The sequence below is a fragment of the Pseudopipra pipra genome, chromosome 9 (genome assembly GCF_036250125.1).
Source record: "Pseudopipra pipra isolate bDixPip1 chromosome 9, bDixPip1.hap1, whole genome shotgun sequence".
Taxonomy (NCBI): Eukaryota; Metazoa; Chordata; class Aves; order Passeriformes; family Pipridae; genus Pseudopipra; species Pseudopipra pipra.
In genome coordinates this window covers 28741010-28766024 of record NC_087557.1, presented here as the reverse complement: position 1 = coordinate 28766024, position 25015 = coordinate 28741010, and the positions used below count along the sequence as shown (strand labels likewise).

General features: G+C 38.8%; 1 protein-coding gene across 2 annotated transcripts in view; it reads right to left on the bottom strand.

The window, feature by feature from the left end:
- The window catches only part of ST6GALNAC3 (ST6 N-acetylgalactosaminide alpha-2,6-sialyltransferase 3), a 218203-nt gene that overhangs the window by 147609 nt on the left and 45579 nt on the right, over window positions 1-25015 (bottom strand). The window contains exon 1 of one of the 2 annotated variants that reach the window (XM_064665570.1): window positions 8584-8691. The exons of the other annotated variant lie outside the window; for it this stretch is intronic. The gene's annotated coding sequence lies outside the window, so the exon portion shown is untranslated. Of the gene's footprint in view, window positions 1-8583; window positions 8692-25015 lie in introns of those variants that run through there. 2 annotated transcript variants of the gene reach the window in all.

Genomic DNA, 25015 nt, shown 5'->3' with positions numbered 1-25015 from the left:
AAACCCACAAGTTGTGTCCACAGAGCTGGTACCTCCTTCTATGTTATCCTCAAAACTAAAAGTAGGTAGAATGAATTATTACTTTTAACATTGCTAGAACACTAAAAAGCTTCCTCCAAGGGTCACTGAAGTACACAGGAAGGCATTGCTTCTTTCTGAAGCAATTCTGACCTTGCATTGGCCATGACTGCCTGCTCAGTTTGCCTGTAATAGTGATTCAGTGGTTATTTCTGAGATTTCTATCCAAAATTAATGTCTCAGAAATAGCAACACATTCTGAAAATATCTATATTCTTGCACATGAGGAAATATATATATTCTTTATTAAAAGTAGTTTTTATTTCTACTTGAGAAATTTTAGCCATTTAACTGAGAGAAAGAAACAAGATAAAATAAGCAGTTGTCAAGTGGAATACTATACATCAAGCAAGGGACTGTTAAACTGAACTCCTGGTAAGCACCACCTGATAAATCAGCACAGACAAGAATTCACTGTTTGCCCCAGATGGGAAGAAAAAGCTTTGAATTTTGTACAAGTGAAAGAAAGTAACTGCAATGTTTAAATATTTCCTGAAACTATCCTCAGATCTCTTAAGGGGAAAGAGAGAAAGCCTTCTAAGATTAAAGGATGAAAATGCTGATAACATCTCAGCTGAACCCATTTTAGCATCTGATCCAAAACACAGTAAGTAAAGGCATGATGAGCTTCCACAGGGCACTGAGCTGCTGTTCCCACAGGCAATCACCAGTAACACTGCTGACAGTGAGCAAGGAGTGGCTGGGAAGGAGGCAGGACATACCTGGAAAGTGCACTGCCAATATGTGCATTTAGTTTTTTACTGTATAACACCCACTTGGACATAAGGAGTCTTAAGAATTCCAACATTACAAGCATTTTAAGTGGACTTCTGGGTTTCTTGTGCTAGCCTATTAAATCAGTGTCTGTCTTTCAATCTGAGATCCCTTGAAGTCAAGGGTTTATTCTGCCTGAGTAAAATGGTCCCCATTCTCCACCGATTTTATCTTTGTCTTCAAAGAAAAGCTTAGATTCTATCTGGAAAGTTAAAAAATGCTTCCCACAACCAAAACCTTTATGAACCTTTTTAATGCTGCTCCATTCCAGTCTTAGTGGTGTGTGTATGTGTGTGTTTATATTACAATCTGTATGTTGAAATGAGGGAAAATTATGCAATGTAGGTAGGTTAAGGAATCCACATAAGGGTGGGTGACTGAGCACGCCAGACTCAGCACACGAACCACAAGATGCATTACAATTTATTAGTTTAACCTTTTGTAGCCTTGGCTTCAAAACAGTCTTGTAAAGATAATGCAAACCCTCTGATTTTTCTCAAATAGTTTCTTACTAGAAAAAAACAAACCACTTTTTTCCTTAGAGCATAAAAGAAATGTGCTTCTTAGAGTTTGCTTTTCATTAGAAATCAGGAGTAGCACCAACTTTTCTGCAAATTACCTTTGGAGGCCACATCTGGTTAGTTTAATTCTTTAAAGATTGCCTTGCTCCATCTCCTTGGCTCTTTTTTCTCTGTCATACATTGGCTCGTTTTATATCTGACAGTTCTTTTATTACCAGATTTCATTTTGAATCCGATTTCCCCCCTGTCTCATTACTTCCGTCTTGCTCTCTGTTTGTTCCCTTTTACCTTTTCCTGTCTGACAATTCTCTTATTAGTGCATTTGGCTTTGCTTTTGTTTCGTGCTTTCTGGGTTTATTCTCTTGTGTCTTATTTTTGCTTTTCTACTTATTTTTCTCCTGTCAAGGCCTCCTTTTCTTTCTGCCTATTCTCTCCAAAGGTATATACTTAGCTTTTGTTTAAGGTTATCGGATTTCAGCATGTTGTGGAGTTAGTTTATTATTAGATATTGCCATGTAGAAGGAACCAGGTTTAAATCTTAGTCCCCTCAGCTATTTGGTCTACGAGCACAGCCACTAACCTAAGTATTACCTTATTTATATGGCCACTAGCTCTGCTTCTCAACTACTACAGCATGCCTTAAGACCTAAAATTACTGGGTTAAGAGCGAGCACACTGCTTTAAAGCTCATTACTTTCTTCCAGCATTCTCCAAAAGCCACTAGGTTCCCTCCAGTTAGTACAGAGAAAAGGTGACACACGAGCTCTGCTCCCTGCAGGTTGTCCCAGCACGATCTCTCCAGTAAATGAACACTCTCCTGATGCACCTTAACAGGCACAGCCAATGCTACTTGCATTTCCTGGAGTCTCAGCTCCTCCCCAGGGAATCATCTGTGTGTGCACACCATGCAAGACATTTCAGAGGGAAAACCAGAGCTTTAGTGTGCTCCACCAGGGATAAGGTGGAAATGCTGCTATCAGTGATCTTCATCCAGATGGACTCCTAAATCTTTAAAGAATTCCCTGTACCACCAGGATTCCATGTGTTCTAGGAGCCAGCAAGCACCCACTGGAGCACAGAGACCATTCACAAGCAGTCAGGCCCTGAATGAATGCCAGGGGACCTCAGTTTTTTTGCCAGTTGCAAAAAAACACATGCTACTTTCAAACTAAAACTATATGACTGTGCTTTCTTTTTTTTCCCCAGCATCTCAAAAATTGGAACACTCAAAGGACAAATAATAAATTCCCCAAAGTAAACCTGCACACCATAGAAATTAGAGGAACTCTCTAGACCACCCTGTAACTCTACTGTGCCTGTTAGTCCCGTTCTCCAAACTGAGACTGGCAAGGAACACCAATATTTGCCTCTGCACTGCAATTATTAGCAGTTTCATGTTTCAGATGCCATAACCTGAAGGAAGACCAAGAAAGCACTGCTGGAACAGGGGGCTGATCTGAAAGGAGATGTTTGGCCTACACTGATGCTGCAATAGGATGTTTATGTCTATAGGAGTAGAAAAAACAATTGGGTGAACTTGCTGCCTCCGATTGCAAGGAGGAGGGAGAATATTTTCTCACTGCCCCTTCATATTGTTGTTCAGGTGTTTTTTCAAATTAAAAGGGAAGCATTGCAGTCATAAATTTTCTCCACCATGTTTATGGATGGAGAATTTCTGCTTCCAAAGGCACCAAGGAAAGGAGCTTTACTAGATTTCTGGGTGAGAGCTCAAACTGATTTATTATTTGTCAAGAGACACATTAAATAAACTTGGCCTTTTTTGCTGTCATCAGCTGTCTGAAAGACAAGCTACAAGCATTAGAGTTTCTTTTAATGCCACAGCACTTAGGTTAGAGAAACTATAATTGAAGCATCTTATATTTGGAAGGAAGGTGTGATCTGAGGGATGAATATTGCTTGCTGGGGCTGTTTGTTCCTCAGTGGGGGACAAGTATTTCCTGTGTATGTTTCCACTGGAGGTGAACAAAGTTGTAAATTGTCTTTGGTAAATCAAAAATTGGTGAATGACGAGGAGCATGAAGTGTCATGTCATTTTCACAACCTATAAAGAGGATCTCTATAAAATGACTCAGCATTTCTTTAAAGGTCATTACTGCCCAAGTGCAAGATACTTTCACAATGCAGCCTCTCTATTGCCACAAAAGCAATTTTCATGTTTGTTTTTTTTTGTCACAGAACTTTCTCACAGTTACTGGTTCTGCAGTCTTCAAAATCAACAGCAGTACTCTATACAAACAGCAGTGCAGACTAGCAAGGCAATGATTTCTTTTTGAGCTTCTGAAAACTAAAAAAAAAGCAAATGTTGTGCCATGCACTGTGGGCTAGGCACACTGGCACCCTGTTCCAACTGCCAGTGAAAGCTAAGAAAGCAAAAGCATATAATGCATACAATTATATGGGGCAGTGCAACATAAAATGTATTTGCTGTATTTAAATCTCATGGACATACAAAAACTGTGGCTGTGTGAACCAGATACCAACTCCTCCTCACTGTGCACAAATTCTGTATTCTTGACCAGTACCAGATTCTCAGATTCACCAAACTGATGATGAAAAAAAAAGAAAATAAAGCAAATACTCAGAAACACACTGCTGGTGGGGCAGGCTTTTTTTTTTCTCCCCTCTTTAAACAGATGCATCTGCATTAATTTCTCCAGACTAAATGGTATTAATCTCATTACCACAGTAAGTCCCACAGCAAAGATGATTCCTCTGCTCTGCTGATAAGGAAGGCCATCTCCATTCCTGCAAGCCGTCCTCTTCTCCACATCACTTAGTTTCCCATCCTGTGATTTAAATAGAAATGGGACTAGACTGCACACCCTTGATACATGAGTCCCACTAATATTTCAATAACTGTTCACATTACGCATAAAAGCTCTTATTAGTGGTCTTTGAGTGCTGCTGAACCTGACATAGCACTAAACTGCAGCAAGCAGGCTGGGATTAGAAATTTCAAAACCATTTAGATGCCTTAAAGATGCATTGTTGTAATCTGCCTTTGGGAATGATCTGCCCTCATAAGCAAAACCTAGCATGTTAGCAATGTACTCTAACTCCCACAGGCTCTCCTGCAACCTAGTTATAGCTACTATAAGCCCTGTTTCAGCATTTTTCCACTGTTTATGCTAGATTTAATCACTATAAGCACCCCATGCACCCTTCCCAGAACAACCAGAGTCAGGTATTTGTAGACACATGCTACTTTCAAACTAAAACTATATGACTGTGCTTTCTTTTTTTTCCCCAGCATCTCAAAAATTGGAACACTCAAAGGACAAATAATAAATTCCCCAAAGTAAACCTGCACACCATAGAAATTAGAGGAACTCTGCAGACCACCCTGTAACTCTACTGTGCCTGTTAGTCCCGTTCTCCAAACTGAGACTGGCAAGGAACACCAATATTTGCCTCTGCACTGCAATTATTAGCAGAATCGAAACAAACCCAAATGAAAGATGCGTGAGGCATCCTGGGTCCTCAGTTTCTCATCTTTTGTGGCTTGAATTCAGACCAAAGCAGTGACTGTTTAGAATCTGAATGCTGATCTGAGTCAGGAACTGCTCCTAAGTTTCCACCTGGAGCCCATCTAAACCATGTTCAGAATAACTGCACGTGCCAGAACCATCATGGACCCTGTACACTTCTGCCAAAACTTCACTGCAATTTAATTTGGCCCAGAGTCTGAAATGACTTAATTCAAACATCATCTTGTTATAAATTTGCTGGGAACTATCCCTGAGTTGTTTATCAGCAGGACAACAAAAATTTATAACACAGTTTATATTTTCCAAGGCCAAGAATTTCTGGCTTTATAGTAACACTATTGTCTGGTAAATAAATACTAAAAAGGAGGGTAAAAATCTATCATGCAGGATAATATCACTTTCATTAATACTCAGATTATATCTACCTAGCAAAGAGAGAGCAAGGCAGACTCCTGAACCACTTAACACTTCAACTGTTCAGAGAAACCCTTGGATATTGTTGGTAGATAAAAGATAACAAGTTGTGAAATTAATACCCTTTCATTTCTCTTTCACGTAGTTCACATGACTTGAGATAAGAGTAAATTATCTCAAATGCATCCCTTATTGAAAAAGTAAGGATATGTTTCCACACCCTTCAAGACTGAGTTTACGTTCCTTCCTTTCCGTGTTTGTCAGAGATGCACATAGTGCCAGTATTTTCCCCTCCTTTATCCTGTTCTCAAGAAAAGCCTACGATACACAGAAAGAAAGTACAAAACAAGGACAATGTTTGGGCCAAATCTGCATCTTGATTTTTCACCATCCACTCAATCCTATTTTCTCCCAAGTCCCAAAATATTTAGATCCAAGTGTCAAGGTAATGCACATGAACAAAACAGTTCAAGCAAAAAGAAAACAACCTGTGGGTAAAACACAGTATTAAAATGTATTTCAGACCAGCCTTCAGGACAGCTCTCCCTCATTAAGGCTTGAATTTGCCAGCAAAAAGGCATCCAGCAAGTACACAAACTCCACTATTTCAGAAGCCAAAGACCAACTCGCTGCCAACTCCGTCGCCTTGTAACTCCCAATCAGGAACTCCCATGACTGAAATACTTTGTTAATTGACAGTGAGTATTTTTCTAGTATAGAAGTACTTCATCTACACAAATGAAGTGAGCATGGCAGGCTGACTCTGATGATGTCCCCCTGAAATGAGCTGACGCAGGGAGGTGTCCCCTCCAACTTCACAGCACCGCTTTTCATCACTGTTGTTTTAAAAGCTGCTCCAAAACTTCACTGGTTTGAAAATAAATACTAAAAGGCAAACTGCAGAGGAAGTGGGAAAGGCTATATTGTTCCCATAAAGCAAGATAAATTGAAGAAAACACTATCCTCTGACACTTTCTGATTTTATTACTAATTTCAGACAAAACCCTCAGCCTTTTGTGGAAGATAACTTCTGAGCAATTGGTTCTAATTGTTTCAAAACCAACCACTGAATTTTGTACAAAACACAGGACAATTGCCAGTGAAGTTTATGCCTCACCCCTAATAAGGCTGCTTTATGAGCTATCATATTCTGCAAATTTCATTTAAAACCAAGCTCTGCCTCTAAACTCTTTAACAATTAGATGAAATGTTTTGCTACAATTTCACTGGAATTCAATTGAGATGAGACTTCAAGTGAAAGAAAACTTTGAAATGCCACTTGATTTATACCCATCCTTATATTGCTTAAAACACCCAAGACCACTTCCAGCAAAAAAATTCAATTGCTGCAAAAACTTAATGGGCCTTAACATTTCATATTCCACAGAGCCAAACACGGACAGACAAACTGCAGGTTGATGTTGTTTAGAGCACTGTAGGACACCAAAAGAGCACTCCAGGGTAGAAAGTTCCCTGCTGCTAATGGTCTGTGTTTGAGCTGTGACACACACATAACACATGCAGGGTGAGAGCTCCTGGGGGCAAAGTCATGACACAAACGAAGCAGCCCCTTCAGGAGGGGGAGGCACAGATTCACTGGTAGTGCCTGTTGTGAATTTGCACACGTACAGGCAAATAAAAGGTAAAAAGCAAACTAGGCTGAAAGCTAGCCTGAGGAACAAAGAAGCTGACATATGAATTTAGGATACCACCAGAAAACAGAGAAGGTAATACATGCATGCAGTGGGGAGAAGGAAGGGATGCCCAAAAAGGACAACAATTACTTGCCAGTTGGTGAACAGAACCATAGAATTGTTAAGGTTGGAAAAGATCTTTAGGATCATCAGGTTCAACCATCAATCTAACACTGCCAAATTCACCACTAAACCATGCCCCAAGTGCCACATCCACATGTCTTTTAACCACCTCCAGAGATGGCGACTCCACCACTTCCCTGGGCAGCCTGTTCCAGTGCCTGACAACCGTGTCGGTGAAGAAATTTTTCCACATATCCAATCTAAACCTCCCCTGGTGCAACTTGAGGCCATTTCCTCTTAATACTTGCATGAAACAAATAGGAATTGATTGAGTCTGCACTAACATGTGAGACTGAGCTGAAGGGCCACTAGAAGTGGTGAGCAGTATTTTGATATTTTTCCAGCATCTTCTCTCTCATTTGTTATTTTTAGCCTGCTGTTCTAACTCATCAGGGATATCTATAATGTGCCTGCCTATTCACCAAATTCAAAAGTCAGACTTCCTTCCAAGTTAAAATCTTCTGAGGGTATACTCAAAAGTTACCTACACTCACATGCACACAGACTAGCCAGGCACCCAGGGCTCCTGGAGCTCAGGATCTATCATAGCACTGATTTGAGAAAGCCCTGCTCCTAAGGAAAACAACTAGACAACACCAAGGAAAAAAGTCAAAGGTATGGCAATGAGATGCTATTTTCTAAAGGCAATGAGGAAGCAGCCAGAAAACCAAGAGATATTGTGAGGTGGAAGGAGGGAAGGAAGCATACCAAGACATAAGATTCTCATCCTGAGGCAACCAGCTTGTATGAATTCCACTACTGATGGAATTACTTTTTACTCATTAAGAAACTCATTTCAGATAATCTATTAGTGTCTGATCTTGTTGCTTTCAGAACAGAGGGATTCATTAGGAGGGTTAGACAGCGATATGTCCACAAGGCAAATGAGTCAATGTGAAGGTGTTTCAATGTCTGCATCAGGTCACAAGGAAAGTGCTCAGACTCCTGTCACTGGTGCAATATCTGTTCCACACTGGCCACCATAAAGCAAGTTCTGGTGGCACCATGTGCATACAGCCAGAGAGTCCAGGGCTTATCATGGGCCAGCACAACTCAGAGGAGACCACTAGGGTATTTTACATAAATACATTACCTATTATCAGAAACCAAAATGCTTCAATGGAGAAAGATTTTTTGTTTACAGCGACCATGAGACATGATAGAAAAATTAACTGTATCATGTTTCTGATAATCCTTTTTGACAGAATTCATTAGCCAACTCAGGAGTCCTGCAGCTGATTTTCATTAGGATGAGAAATTTATGATAGAAACAAGTACCTCAAGCAATTCCGTCCGAAAACACAGAAACCACAACAAAGAAGCAAAGAAAACCAACAACCCCTCCAATCAACCAAAAAAAATTCCAAATCTAAACAACCCAAAAAACCCCAAACACCACAACCCCAAACCCCCGGATTTGCTTTGAATGCAACACAAATTAAAGTGAAAGGAGATATTTTCTTTACTCACACAGTATGAAACTTCTTTCTAGCTGACATTTAGTCCAGAAGGATTTTTTGGCTTTTCCTCTGAACTTGACTGCCAAGGATTTTGTGACTACACTCGATGCTTTAAACACAGCCCCTCTCACTGCTCCAGTACTCCATCTACCTTCTCTTGCCTATATATCCAAAGCTTCATAAAATCACATGCAATGAAACCTTCTGCCCACATGCACCCCGTGCTTGCTCATGTTTGAAGTGGAAGCTGCTATCACTCTACCATCTGTTCCGTAAAAGAGCATCTCTGTTTCATGACGGTATTCCCAGATGAAGGGCAACTACTGCCTCCCCATTGGCAGCAACAGTTTTAGTCCAATTCAGAACAATATCTATTAGTAAAAATAAAGGGCAAAAATACTGCATTCCAAACTAAAAAGAAAAAAAAACTTTAAATAAAGTAGCCTGGAGAGCAACCCAAAAGGCTCTGAAGAAGCTAAGGAGAGACAGTAACATTATACACGAGTGTGTGGGTCTGCCCTGTTTTAAACCCTTTAAATGGAACCTTTTTGGTGCTAAAGAAAAGCGATAACATGAAAATGTTTATGGCAAAAGGCCAGTTTAAAATGTCCTTGGATCAAAGGCCATCCAAGGCCACCTGTCCTTGCCTTTTTAAACATAAATCTCCATTGTTCATTCATTTCCTTTCAAAGCATAAGTGAAAGTACAACCCAGTTATGAAAATCTGGGAATAAATTTAAGAAAATGTTTGAATTTTGAGTGTCTGATCCTACAACTTTAGTTCTATATCAAACAATCATTTTAAAAAGCTCTTTTTTTTTTTTTTTTCCTCAGGCAAAACTGCTCTTCAGTGCAGCGTTGTGGAGTTTCACACCCACATTTTTTCTCTCATGTTCAGGCCAATATCTCTGTTTAGTCTCAGTGGCTTTACTCTGTGACAATATTATGGATTCCTAGCACTGTGAGTTTCTATGCTTTGGTCCCTACCTACAGACACTGGATTTTAAAAATGTTCATTGAAAAAAATTTAAAATTTTTATTGATCGTTGTTAAGATCAAGCTTCCAAAACCTGCACAACCTACCTGTGCTTGATACAGCTTGTTAAATATTTTATTTTATTTGTGTTTTTATTAGGTGAATTCAGCCCTCTGGGGCATTTTTACAAAGGATGCTTTTGAAATGTAAATGTGATTGATTTGATATTACAGCTTATATTATTCTTACTTGCACAGTGCCTTTGGGAACAAGAGAATGGAGTTCTTGTTTTTACTGATGAAAAGGTCTATGGAAGGTATTTTCTTCTTTTCTACACACAAACACAAAAAGCCTACCAATTTCTAAAACAAAAAGAAAGAAACAGCCAGCAATCTTCTTATGTTCGTGCTAACTAACTTTTAGTGCTTCTCCCATTTTCTGAACTGTTTCGGGTAACAAAGCCAATCAATTTGATACTGCTGCTTAAGATGCAAGTTAAAATTTACACGTGGTGCAGTTCCACCTTTAATACAGTGAACAGTGCAAACTGCACCACTAATGAGAAGTGCAAACAGCAGGAGAGGTGGCGGAGAACATGCTGCTGTGTTTGCCATCGCAAGGCAAAGGTGGAAAGGCATAAGAAAAGTCTGAAACACCCTCTTATAATTTACTCCTGTAGCGAGAATGATTTGACCATTTTTAAAAAGTAGTTAAATAGATGGCAAATCCTTTATGTAACATGAAGTCCTCTAAGAAGAATGTATTCTGGAAGAATATTCAGACATCTGGAAATGATGGGCCATTTGAAACCCATGTGTTCCACTCTCCCCTGTCCCCAGGGGATTGGAATGGACACAGCAAATACATTTCACAGTTCTGCCACGAAATTTCCTTCTTGTTTCAAAGGAAGGATATTTTTATGGCTTCTACAACCTATCGAATCCCAGCAATTTAGCAGAAATACTTCTGACTGTAATAAACAACGGAAACTGTTTCAAAATAGTGATGTACTGTCTGGGGAGATATTAAAAGTAAAGCGAGTAACTACAAAGCGATCTGCATTTCACACACACAGTATTAAAATACACCCGCAAGAACAAAATGCATTTGGGTAAAATTTAAGCAATATTAAGCACGGAGTTTTTCCAGTGAATTGGTAAAGCTCAGAAGATGTAACTAATTAGAACAGAAGGCTGCAACAGTTAGACTCTTTCAGAAAGAATAGTTAAGGTAACGTTGCCATATGGTTCTGAAAACTCATTTAATGCAATCCAAATAGAAGAACACGTGCATATACCCCTGTGAGTTGCCCAAGCATTAATACTGCCTTTTAACTCAGCCATTTAGTGCAGGCACAACTGTTACTGAGCCACATGACTTCAGACAGTAAAGGTGAAATTAAATTGTGAAAATATTACAAAAGCTGTGAAAACAGCATAAACCAAAACAAATTAAATATTCACCTATGTGTTACATGACATATGATGTTCCCTTCTGCTGAAACAGAAGCAATGTACAGCAACAAACTTTTTAACTTCAGACAAGCAACTGTATCCTTGCACAAACCCACACACTGGTTTAAGGACAGTGCAGTCAAGCTGCGGATCCTGAGGTAAAGGACTTAATCTATATAATATCTAAATTGCAAAGCTGCACGTTCAAAATACAGAAAGAGCCACAGCTATAAATCACTTATAGAAAAGCCCTCATGTTTGACAGTATCAGGTGCCATCTGTTCCTATTCAAGTGTGCTCCCTGGAAAAAAATCAAGAAGAAAAAAATGAGAGTTTGAGAACGAAGTTGGCGTGACATTCATGGATCTAAGAAAGAGTTAGAACTGAGAAACTAACATTTAAGACCTTGACCAACAAAACTTGGCTGACATTCACTTCTGTGAAACTGCAAACTCGTTTTTACTAATGAAGAAGCAGCATTGTTGGAAGTTAGTCTTGCCTTTAACTGGGATGTTGCACTACTGATACTGATCCAAAAATAGCAGAAGCAGAACTTTGGCTCTTCCTCTGTCAAACTTTGAGAGAGTCTGGACCTCATTAAAATACCAAGGCTCAATTCACTGCCTAACATACAAACTGTTCATCCTACTACCCTGAAAAAAAAATTTATGCACCAATGAGTAGTCTGAAAACCTTATTCTCTGCTATTTTCTCTTCTCCTGGAGCTATTCTTACCTACTGTGTCAAGATCTGTCATCATTATAAGATCTTTGACTGCTAGTTATTTTTACCATTGTACATAGCATGTTTTGGGCATCAAATGATACACAAAATAATTCCTTTTATTGAATCCAGAGTAAGAATGGAAGACTATTTCTGTTATTGTTCAATGAATAAAACTGTCTCATATCCATAATCCCGTGCTCATCCCTTAGGAGGCAGAATATATTAAATATAAATAAATATTTTTATTTATATTAATTTTTATTTATAATAAAAATAAATAAATATAATCCCCTGGGAGGTTTCAGTAAAAATGGAACTGTGCTCCAGTTCTGTAACTGGTAATTTCCTCTCACAAGCTCTGTGTTGACACAGACACCACACACACATTCTGCTCATGCCAGTGGTGATAGGAGAATGGCCCTGTGTTCCCACCTCTTCCAGTTCCTCAGTCTTAATCACCTGGGGGCTGAAGACACTCCCTTAATTGTGTATATTTTACAAGCAGTCAATGCAAAATTAATTACTATCTCCTTCCAGTCCTCCAAAAGACATTTTAAAGGATTTACAGACATATACATTTTTAAGAAGTGTCCTCCATTGATCTATGTGTGCTTTCTGTTCTCTTCAATCTGAGTCTTGAAAAACAAGGTACCTTTTCTGCATCCCAGTGCCTAAATGTATTCATTGACATTTAGCAACATGTTTTACTACTCTGGCCTTTCAGGATGTTGTATTGCAACTGCCTGGTCACCCCATAGTTTCCCCACGGGTCAACAACACTTCTAAGGAGGGAATAAGCAAAATGCTGCTTGAGCTGATGGTATCACTTCCTTATTGCAAAGCCTTTGAATTAAAGGTTGTGAATAACAGTAACAACACAAGGCAGCTCCTTGCTTTTGGTGTCAGATCCCTTCAGAAACTCCCTTAGGGCTCCCAGTGAGGTCACACTCACAACAATGGGCCACAGGAAAAAACTGCATTGCCATTGCTTTTAAGGAGACAACAAGAGTTTGCAGAAGGTTAATTTGCAAAATAATGTGGCTGTAAACAAGATTTTTTGAAAGCTGCAGCACTTGTTTAGAGGAAATTTCTGTGGTACAGAATGCAACAGGAAAACTGCAAAGAGCATTAGCTTAAGAATCATTCTTTTGTGTCACTTCCCCGATTGGTAACATTTAGCCAGTGTGGAAAATAGATGTTTAAAAACCTGTATTTAAATGTGTAAGATGGATGTTCAGATATTTTCATAATCCTCACCACTGAAGATTCTCACTAGTAAAGCTTTGCATCATTGAGCAGTCTTCATAGAAAACAACATGAATAATATACATTAATTTATGATTTATTTATCTTTACCCCAACTGCTTCAGAGACTACACTCTTACATATTGAAATCCAGCCACCTCTGGAACAGAGAAATTAGCCATTCAGTGCCCCAAACCAGCACACATTGGGGAAAAAGCAGACCAAAAAGGTGCCAGAACAAATATTATCTGAAAAAAAAGTGTCATAGAGATGTCAGTTCTGTAAAGAGAAAGATATAAACGTCTCATGTGACAGCCTTCAGTTTTATGGGAACAGATGCAACAAAGATACCTCACGAGGGCACACAAGTTAGAGCAAGGGACAGACTTCTTCATTCGAGGCAGATAGTTTATATATAGGGATCAAAGCTTTCTTCCTTGAAATCAGCAAAACTCCTCCTGATTTCTATGCATTTCCCTTCCCATAGCTACGTTTCAATAGGGGAAACCTTAAGGAAAGGTAACAAAAAGCTGCTTCTGTGAGGAAAATGCCTCTTTTGAAAACAATTATTAAAGGCCCTTCTTTGTTCTTGTGCCCTTTTCATTCCCACTCCACAGAAGACATCAAAATCTGTTTTTCATCTTCTCAGATCAGCACTGCCTCTTGTTACAACCATACCAAAGCTGACTGATCAGCTTTGATTTTTCGGTCAGCTATTTTCCATTTGCAGTCTCTGTTCTGGCAAATGCTCCAGACAAAACAGTTGAACATCAGCTACCTAAACACACGTGCCCACCACCATTTCAAAGCCTTGCTCTCCTGCTGGCTGCCCAAGAAAGCTGTGTCATGCCCACCAGTGGGCATGTCCCCCTGTCCCAGAACACGGGAAATGCCATCAGACACCTGGATTGCAGCAGGTGAAGCAACTGAATCCCAGTGTTCAGTACAGACCTTCCCAAACCAGAAATATTTTAGCAGTCTGATAAGATCTATTCCAAATTCAGCACCCGGGTCAGGGCAGAGGAAGAAGAACCTCAGAGCTTTAGGTACTTTTATTCACACGATTTAATTCCACTATTGTGTTAAAGGGCAGATTCCCCAAAGGCCACATCGAGCTTATGGATTTAAGATCCATGTATTCTATAAATTCACTGTATAGTTCAGTTTACGTATTAGTCACTGCTATTTTGTAACAGTAGACTGTTATAATAATAGTATTTCATGTTGCTTCGCAGTTAGGGAAGATGGAATAATCATTTGAGAATCCACAGGGAGCCAGTGAAACCAAGTAAATGTTTTGCTATTCAAATTGTGGTGTGAAAGCAAAATTTTTCATCAAAACTGCTGGTATAGGTTTTTCAAAACCTCTTTAAATACCTTTCCTACAGACTCTGTCATAATACACAGTAATGTTTTTTCCTGACTCCCAAACATGAAATTAATCACTGAATTACCTAATTATTTCTCAGAACTTTATGATTCTTAGAATATTCTTTCTACATGATTTGACTGTTTGTTTTATAAGTGATTGCAAGAAAATACTTTAAAATATGCATTACTTAAGAAATCAGCTTTGGTAAGAATAACAAATGATTGCTATCTGTTAGCAGAAGAACACTGTAAGAAGTTACAATAGTTTGACTGCATGTTGAAGTGAAGTTTGGATTACAATATTCAGAGGCAGGCAGAATAATATTGGGTGAATTAAAAAGGAAGGGAACATTAAATGTCTGGGAAGAAATCAGTGAATGTCTTAATTTCCTGCTCAGAAGTAAGGTCGGCAGCTCCTTGAAATTTGAATAAATGTTTACACTAAACACCAAGTTACAAAACTGTCACATGTATTTTAAGACCAAAAAACTCCAACAGATTCTTCCAGAAGAGAAATGTCTTAAATCATATTTCAAAAAATATTTCAAACCCTCTGTTGTTTTAGACCAGGGAGACCCTGGTGCTTTGTGCTACTGGTTTTGGTGCAATTGATTTACTTCCACAGAAATCATTCATCTATCAGCAGGGAAAACATAAATGTCAAAGCAACTATAATATATGTGCACCAATAAAGTCATCTGTTATGCCTTCTTTTCTTTCTTTTTCCTTTTTTTTTTTTTTTGTTTGTTAGACCCAGCAAATAGAAAAGGCTTTATTAACCTTCAGTAGAATTAAATGTGGGTTTTTTAAACAAAGGATCAGTGGGTGATTTCCACCCAGGAGTCCTTCAGAAGGGAAAATGAGCCCAAGTTGCAGATCAGTAACCAAAAACTGCCAATGCCAGTCTGTCCTTGGCAGTATCCTTTAAAACTTTCCTGCCTCAGTTTCTTAATGTGGGATCATAAATAACAGTGTCATAACACTGATGATCTCTGAGGCCAACTTATTCTTGTGGCTAATGCTGCCAGTAAATTTAACTATAAATTCAAAAGAAATCATATGTGTGAAAAAACACACATATCTTGTGTGAACAGATGAAAAAAGAAGCACAAGTCACTCACTTCCTCCATGTCTTCTAGCAGCTCTCAAATCATTTTATTCAACTTATTCAACCATCTCTGATCCACGTTCCCCTTTAGCTAGTCTAAGTTAAAATAAATAAACAACCAAAAAAACCCCCAACAAAGTGCCACACACCACATAAAGACAACTCTGCTAAAAAAAAATAAAAATAGCAATAATGATAATTGAAAAAAACATAAACAAACAAAAAACCCCCAAAGAAAGTAAAAAAGAACATGCTGCAAATAGTGTAGCTCTGTGTGATGAGTTCCTCAAAGGAATTACGAATATAGTTTCTGCTCTGGAATACCATACATGTGGTGCAACACACTATGGCTGTCTAGTATTAATGAAGTATCTGGGAGATTTTTTTTTCCTTTTGTTGTCCCATAGTAAACCCCAGAAATGCCAGCAGGAATAGTCTGTGTTATGGACCTCTTTATTGCTGACAAAATAAAAAAGGTCCAAGTTACTGTGATGTTCAACTTCCTTCATCCCTCCAAAGCCTGCCTTAAACACCTTCCAAATGACTAAACAAGCAGGTAAAGTGAAAACAGCAAAGAGAGACATGAAAAATAGGGATTCTTCCTCTAAAACATCCAGAACAAGAATTTCAATTTTGTATCTAATGTCTACACATTGTGGCTTACAGAAACATTAAAAATGTATAAACAGAATGTGAAATAGCTTGAAGAACCAGAGACCAACACATCTGTTAAAACCAAATGGAAAGTATCTAAAAAATTAAAGAGGTTGTGGGAATTATTTGGTTTATTCTTTTGCATCGCACCCAACCATTATGTGTTCTTCTCTTCTAATTCAGTCCTCTAAGCTCTCAGAGATTAATAAACACAAGTGTCCAGCCATAATGTCTGTTTTTATCAGTCTTTGATCAAGCCTAACTGCAACAAATTGGGAAGATTCTCTAAGTAGTAATTAGTAATTAGTAGTAATTACGGAAGAGCAACAAAATACTTGCACAACGTATGTATCTCAGACCAAAGCTACCAGCAGCAGTGAGGGAGGATAGTACTAAACTGCTTTTGAAGACCTCAAAATATATGAGCATGAATTGTCTCAGCTAAGTCCCAGGATAAGAGAGGATACAACATGCTAAGACTCACACTAAAATAATATTTTTGAAGATTAAGGTGTTCTTCATCTAGTATTTTCCATCTATTGTAAAGAGGATGGACATGAGGCCAGCAAGAAAATAAGGCTGAGTATAACCACAAAGGGAATATAGAAGGGGAATGTCTTCAGTAAAGTGGATTGCCTTTAATTTGGATTAATGACATGCATAACACTACTGTCCTGCCCTCTCAGGGCAAAGAAAAAACCAAAAAAAACCAAACCAAAACCAAAACCCAAGCCCAACATACATTGCAAACCACATTTTACTGTTTGCATGGGCTGCATTTTGAGGTTGTCAATACGCTGAAAGAAAGTACGAGATAATTAATGAGATACAGCAAACCAATGAGAAAGGGGTATTTTTCTTCTGTGTCTCGTTCTACTTCATTAGCCAGCAGGAGTAAAGTCTTGGAGCGTGCAACTGAGCAATTTGTCTGTTGTCTCAGATACATCCCAAACATATTTGATATGCTGGAGGAGAAAAAAAAAAAATCTCTCCTTGACTTCCTTATTATTAATCCTCATCTGAGAAGTCATGCAGTTTTCATGTATCTGCACCTGAATAGCCAACAAAAGTGAGAAAAGCGGATGTCTATGTCCTTTGGTGATACAACCCCTTCTTTTCATTATTAAAAAAAGAGATTTTGGGTTGGTTTTTTTTTTTTTAAATCTAGAATCAGGGCCATGAATCAAGGAAAAGATAGCCAGTCTTTAGCACATTACCATTTCCCAACTAAGACAGACACTACCACTTCATAAAAGAGCAGATCATTAATTTCACTACCACCAGAAAGGCTCATTCTAGAGAGATCTATTTTTACTTCTTCAATACCATTAAAATATGTCTACAGCCAATCCTTATTCAGAGCTAAAGGCAGTTTTTAAATTACCAGTTATGATGTTAATTTTTTGCTAACAAGATTTGTGATTTATATAGCAAGCACAGTTTAATACAACTATAATTTGCTCTCCTGCTGCTAATTGATGAAAAAGCACTACATACTTTTTTTAAACTTTGAAGAAAATTTAAGCATCGTTGTCTAGTGTAATATTGACCTTTATTGTACACAAACTGGTTGAAATAATAAAGTTATTATGATCTACAAACCAGTTCTAGGATTACCTCTAGCTTCCATACCCTGAATACCTGTTACATACCACCAATGAATTAATATAATCTCTTTGTTTGCAATGGGAATAGTAGCAGAGGAAAATGGAAGGATAATAAAATGTACAACCAGAATAATGTGAGTTTGAACACAATTTTCAACTTTGTTACGTGTAATTTTGAAAAAAATGAAACTGCTATACAGGTACATATAATAATTATAAAATAAGTCTTATTTTAAAAAAAACAACACTGACATTCCCTTTTAGTTAGGTTACAGAGCTTTCCAATTCCCCTTAAAGCACTGCTTTTTATTTTAGCTAGCAGAAATTCTGGTAAAGGTAGCCAATGTTTGTTCCCTGACATTTCTGCTGAGAAGAAAAACAAGGATTTGCTCATCTTGCTCTCTGAATCCACGGTACATGTGTGAGAAATAATCAGTAGATCTTGGCTGATACTGCAGAATATTTCTGCAAACAGTCACTGCAGTTGTAATACTTGGGCCCACAGTCGGGGGGTCATCCTTGACTCTTCCCTCTCAAGAAGGAAAGCTTCAGTGTCCCGAAGCTACTTTCTATATAATATTTCCAAAGCACATTCTTGTGCTGTGTGCACATCAGTACAAACTAATTTGGGCCTCTACTATTTCAGTTTTGATGACTTTTCCTTCACGCAGCTGCTAAAAATTTATTCATTTCGGATGCCCCCAAAGAGCTGCTGCCAAATTTATCTTCTCTTTTCCCCAAAGCTTTTAATTTACTTCCATCCAAGTGAAAAAGAAGCTACTGTTAGACCCTGCAGAACTCAGCTTTGTCCTCTCCTTGCAATGTTCACCCCAGCTTTTCCTTTGAAAACCCCCTGGCAGGTGACTCCCTCCATTACCACCTTCAGTTCATCTGAACATCTCTCCATTGCCTTCAAGACTCCACACAGCTTTCAGTCCTGCAAAGCCTTGTCTGATAGAAATCAAATTAAACATCTTCCTTTTCTTTCCAGTACTCCCCATTCTGCCATTCCTTGCTCTGCCTTTACACAGAGGTCAAATACCAAAAAATATCACCCTCTAATGACCGTGCCCCCACCAGCAATAATTAGGATGAAACAGAGCATTGCAGCTTCCAATTGTAGTAAGATGATTACAGCTACACTTACCCTCCCTTTGGCTCTTCTGCTGTCAGAATTTCAGAGACTGTCTTTATTCACAGAAATTTTAACAAAAAAACCACCCAAAATGGCAGTTCTCAAGGTTGCATACAATGGCTTTTGTACAGCCCCAAGTCTGCCTTTGCCTGCATGCACTGGAATGTGACAGCATCTGACTTCTGACAACATGAGCAAGATGCAGATCAAACCTGAAAATAGTGTCTTCAATATTAAATGCTTGGACAGGATCAAGTGATTCAGTCCAGAGAGTATTATTTAGTAGGCATAAAGTGATTTTTTTTTTCTCTATCAACCAAAACCAAAGCAAACCAAACCCAAACCAACCAACCAAAAAAACCCCCAAAAAAACCAGCTCCTCCTCTTTGGAAAATATTTTTCATAGGAGCACAATGTTTATACAAATTTTGAAGAGAATTTTTCTAAGACTTTACAGTTTAAATCCATTTTTAACAGACTTATGCATATTAAGTTTGCTTTTAAGCTTCCTGAAGCAAATACTGCTCTCCTTGCTCTTTATTTGAAGACTAAGAGGTTCTTGTCCTTAATCAGCTTCTTAAGGTTCTAAGGTTTTTACCACCACCTCAGTTTAGATGGACAATGAAATTAGTAGAGAGCTTCACCTTATAAGTCAGAACATTACAATATCATCTTTAAAATACAATACGTCATGTAGTACATGTAGTGGGGGAAATCCAGAATTATGAATGACATTTACATGCTTGCACCTAAGTCTAAATTTTGCAGCCACAATCAACAATGCTTTTTAGCTATGACATCTTTACAAAACACAGCTATTTACTTAAAAAGCTTAGGTTAAAGCAAGTATCTTCAGTGAGAAAAAAGACAATTCCAGTTTATTTCTAACCCACTACTGAAGGTATTATTTAAAATTAGGGGGATACCTATCTAAAAGGGCACAAAGTCATGGTACCTGGATCACTCATAGAATTCTGAAGAGACTTTTTGTATAAACAGATTCAGGCCAAAGAAGATTCCTAGAGTTAGTGACAAGTGTAATTCTAACACAGAAACTAATGTATATGCTCCAGGGAACCACAGAGTTTAGACAAACTTGAGTTAAGGGAAAGTGCTCTCTTAAGATCAAAAAGAGGAACAACGAAACTTAATTTGCTTGATTAAAACAAATTTGATGTATTTCCAGAAGGAGAAAAAAACTTCATCTCTGATCAATTGAGATTCTTTGAGGATACTGCCAAGATGAAAATTACAGCATAATTCACCCAATTCTTTTTAACAAAAAAAGGAAACACATCTCTGAGGTGAGCTCTAAGGTGAGAGCTTAATTACAAGGATAGGAAATTATTTTTAGAAATGACTAACTAAAATTGCAAGAAAAGCCAAAGGTTACAAAGCAAGTTTTTAGTAAAAACAACATCTCTTCTGTTCCCATTTCTGCCTATGACCACAAGTGGAGGAGGACCTATAAAGACTCTGCCCTCTCCGAGGGAAACAACAGGAATCAGGCAGCAGGACTTCTCTTCCTTTTCTCCTGGACTCTTTTTGGAAGGAAGGAGAGACTTATCTAAGGTAGTAGTAAGAGGACTTTTCTCTTTTTCTTCTTGGACTCGAAGAAAAAAGAGAAATTTGATCTAATGTAAATATATTATTTCATAGTAGAGGTGATAGCTAAGTTGTTACCTATATGTATATATTTGTAAATAAACCTTTGTAAATACTTTGCCCTTCCCCCAATACTGAGTAGTTGTGTTTTGTCTGAAAACTCTCACACAACCGGAGTCCGTGTCAACACTGATGGTGCTAAGTCCCTCCCAGCTCTCCACATGAGGTGAGGAGGATATCAAGTCCATGCCATCACTTTTCCCTCTCACACTAAGACAAATTGTGGGAGGGGAGGCTTAAACTTAGAAATTAGATTTCTGAGGGTTTCAAACCACCACAGGTTTAGTATAGAAAGGCAGAGATGCAGTGTCCTCCCCCCTGGCTGCACTATGAGCAGGGTCTCTGCACATGGAACACACCCTTGGCACCACATCCTCCAGACAAAGCTGTCTGTTGTTACTTGCAGTCATTGTGGAAGATGCCTCACCCTCATTCAGCTGGGCATGAGGATCTTTAAAGAACATCTTCTGTAATCCATAGGGTCACCTCAGCCTTCAGCCTCAGGAAGAGCTGAATCTGAAATTTGTGAGAGTTCTGGGTGGAGCACAGAGAAGGCACAGAGCCTGGGAACTACTGAAAACAAGGAACAGGCAACAGGGCAAGGACAGGGTCAGGGCAAGGAACAGGCAACAGGGCAAGGAACAGGCAACAGGGCAAGGACAGGCAAGGCAGGTCCCCTGCCTGGGACCCTGTGGACACAGACACCAGAACAGCCTCCAGCTTCACACTCAGGTGAATTGCTGGGGAAACCTTGGACCTTCCTGGAGATTAGCATATGCACAACATGATCCAGCAGTTCTGTGGAATTAGGATCAATATTTTCGAGTTGGGATATCAGTATTAGATCGATAAGTGAAAGAGCAGAAGAAGATTTCACTTCTAAAATACTCAATGGTCATAAATAAGTGAGCACTGCAAATTATACCAAATGCAAAAGAAGGCAGATCATTCAAGAGCAGGTTCAAGGCTAACAGATAGTAAAGGAGTTCAATAAGCTTCAACCAATACATCTTACAGCAAAAGGAGAGGAAATTCTAAAATTCTTGCAAAATCTGTCCATCAACAGATAATAAAGAGGCAGGAATGTATCTCCAGCATCTCAAAGTCAATGAGGGTGTATGCTGGGGATTACAAGGGAGTGCTGCAGCTATTGGAACAGACTGATGGGCTACAAAGACAATTGATCTAACCAAGCAAGGTATTTATGCTCTTTCAAAAAATGCATCTGTTGATACTACTGAGTGCAGAGAAGAAAGTGCTCAAGTACAGGGCAGGAGGGGAAACCACTCAATGTGCAGCTGCAACAATAAAGCTGAGTGTGAACCAAGATGGGCATCACTACCATCAATTTTGCAGTTCAATTAAGTTTTTCATTCACAAGTCTCTGAGGATTATACAAATGTTCGTTAATTAGGTAACCAATCTCTGTCCAACTCATTTCAGACGAGTTAACTAAAAAAACAACAACCCCCCCCAAAACCCTCAAAACACCCACACAAACAAAACCTGCCAAACCCAACAGAAAAGATAATAATTTCCCAAGCTTGCTGTTTTATGATTATACTGCTACCCAAGAGGTGATTTTATGGCGTATTTACATGTGAGGCAACATCTAGAAAGCTCTGCATTTTAAAAGTGCTTGCTGAGATGGGAAAACACAAACAGAAAAGCAAAAAAGCTCAAGTTAGACTCCTTGGCTCCATCCCCATTTATTCTCCTCCAGTGAACTTGGTGAAAGAAAGGAATTAGCTCCTTCAGATACCTGATATCAGAAGCTAGAAATACTGAATCTCCCTCCTGCACCCACACACAAAGAAGAAACTGATCATGAAAATGGACCAGAGTCTGAGCAGACAGACCTGAAAAGTATTTAGTTAGAAATTGGAAACCCTTCTGATCACAATGAAAATTGCAGTGAAGCCATAGAGAGAGAACTCAAATAGGAGCAGTCACATTATCATCTGTAATGGGCAACTACTGCCACAGGCTACAAACAGCATTTGGATTTTTCAGCATAAACTAGGAGGACCTATACAGAATTCTAGAAGCGTTTTCAATCCACAATTTCCATCATATACCAACAAAGCATGATAATGGATTTGGAGAATAAGCAGATTGTTTGGTTGCCAAGCTGTGTGAAATGGCCAAGTCCTGCTATTAGAAAATCTTAAAAAGATAAACTAAAGTGCAATAGATTAATAAGGGGAAATACAAATATAGGAAACATATAAGAATGCTCAGGAACTCTATTAATACAGATACATGCAAAACTAGTGAGCAAGATCACATCCAAACAGAGATGACGTGTGGTACAGGCTTAGAGGCCATTCATCCAATACTTCAGAAAGTAAAAAAGCAAGCAAAAAACAAATGCACACGTAGAAAACACAGATGAACTTAATACAAAGGTGTGTGGGAATCAGGAAGAAAAATACCCAAGGTAGTAAAGCAATGGTTACTATTAAGGGTCATTTGCACTAACTGTAGTAAAGGAAATAATGCACCGTTTTGAAGCAGGGAGCAACAGGGATCAGTGGCTGGAAGATAACATTTTGCATGAATAAAATTAATGCAGTGCCTTGTTTGCAAAGCAAAGACAATACTAGGTATAGAGAAAAAGACATAAGTACACAAATTTTAAACAGTTAAATGCAATATGAACCTTTGTCCATGTACTACACCAGGCAAATTTCCTCAGAACTACCCAAGAAAATAATGCAAAGCTACTGTCAGACAAACTGAATTAAACAGTGATGTAACTGAAGTACACAGATTATAATTATATACAAAACCACCAAAGAATAAATACACAGAGGGAAGTTTCAGGAAGTACAGACAACAAAATCACTGCCTTCAGTTAAAACGAGTGGGTGGGTGCTCCTAGCAATGCTAAAACAAGCAAAGTGTTCTTATGAGAGATGCAGCTCGTGCAAAACAAAGATGCAGCCTGACTACATCTCCTTCAACTCGATACAGCCATCAGAGGTAGCATGAAGCTTATTACAACCATCGCACCTTGAAGCACTGTGTGAATGAAAAGGCAATCACATAATGTGAGGCCAGCGAGACGGGGCTTGAAGGATCATTCCTATAAAGGGGACAGTCAATACCTTGTGTGTGAAGGTCACTATCACCAGAATTAAAACACACACCCGATTGAAAAGAAATGTCTTGCAGTAGTGTTTGCATGTGAAAAGTTTGGTCCAAGGACAGGAAACCACTCTAGTGAAAACATCATAAATCACCAGAGAGCTGCTTAAAAAAAAAAAAAATTAAAAAATTGATGACAAGGAAAAAAGACTGATATATACATAACTTCCCATCCAGTACAACCTTGCAGCATCAAAATATGGCAGCTCAACAGCAATATTAACTCTTCAGCTTGACAGACTCAGCTGAAACAGTTTTATACCCATATCAGCTTCAGACTTGTTAATAAATAAATAAACAAACAAATAAATAAATAAATATTGGGTCACTAGAAGTTCCTAACATGAACTGTGAAAGAGTCACACATTCAAATCAGATAGGTTTTCTGCCATTAAAGCACCAATTGCTTTTGCCTTTCCTTGACCTGCACTTGTTATATAAATATACAGACAAATTTTTAAAAGGTTAATTCAGACAAAATGAATGGCGCATTTTTTTCAGCACTGCCTCTTCCAGGGGAAACAGAAGAGTAGGACACGTTCCCAAGAAGACAGTATGACTGGGTTCATGGAACGGGACAGGGATCCATCTCCAGACAGGGCTCAGTGGAAAAGGTCTTGCCCGTCAGGGTGTCACCCCCGTGGGCTGTGCCACCACCCCTGTCCCCGCAGCAGGAGCCTCACATGCGCAGCTCCACCCTCTGCTGTTGGCAGGAGTCAGTGATAACAGCTCACTACTGCCAGAGGAACTTCTCTCTCTCCCGAATCACACACGATGATGCTTTCGTGTGCCTGAGGTCCCATTCCAGTCCCTGCTGACTCAGGTGTCTTTTCTTTAAGCAGCTACAGTTTATTACTCATCAGCCAGGACAGTTCTGTTCACATTTCTGGCTAACTATTAAAGCACACTAATACAGAAGATTTACAAGAAAATGGACTTCAATGCCTTGGATAAAACCAGTATTAATCAAAGATGTCCTCTGTGCATTTGTAAATGTAGTGGAGGAACCAAGAAGTCTGGCTGCGTCCCAAGAATGTGCTCATAGCACTAGAGCTATCCAGTGTAAAATATAATTTTCTAAATACCAGATTAAATAAATACTTCATCCCACAAGTGGAGAAATCTAGAGTCTTTTCCAAAGCTCTTCTGTAATATTAAATACCATTTTTTGTGCAAAAAACCTTGAATCTGGGAAAGCCAGGTAATGGAAAAGAATCCCCTTGCCATACATCCAAAATGAACCCAAACAAACTAATATGAAGAGAAGCATGAGTTTTAAGCAGAGTAGATTACAACAAGTCCTTCAGATCATGCATATGGCACAACTGCAAGGGATGACTAGGTCTGAGAG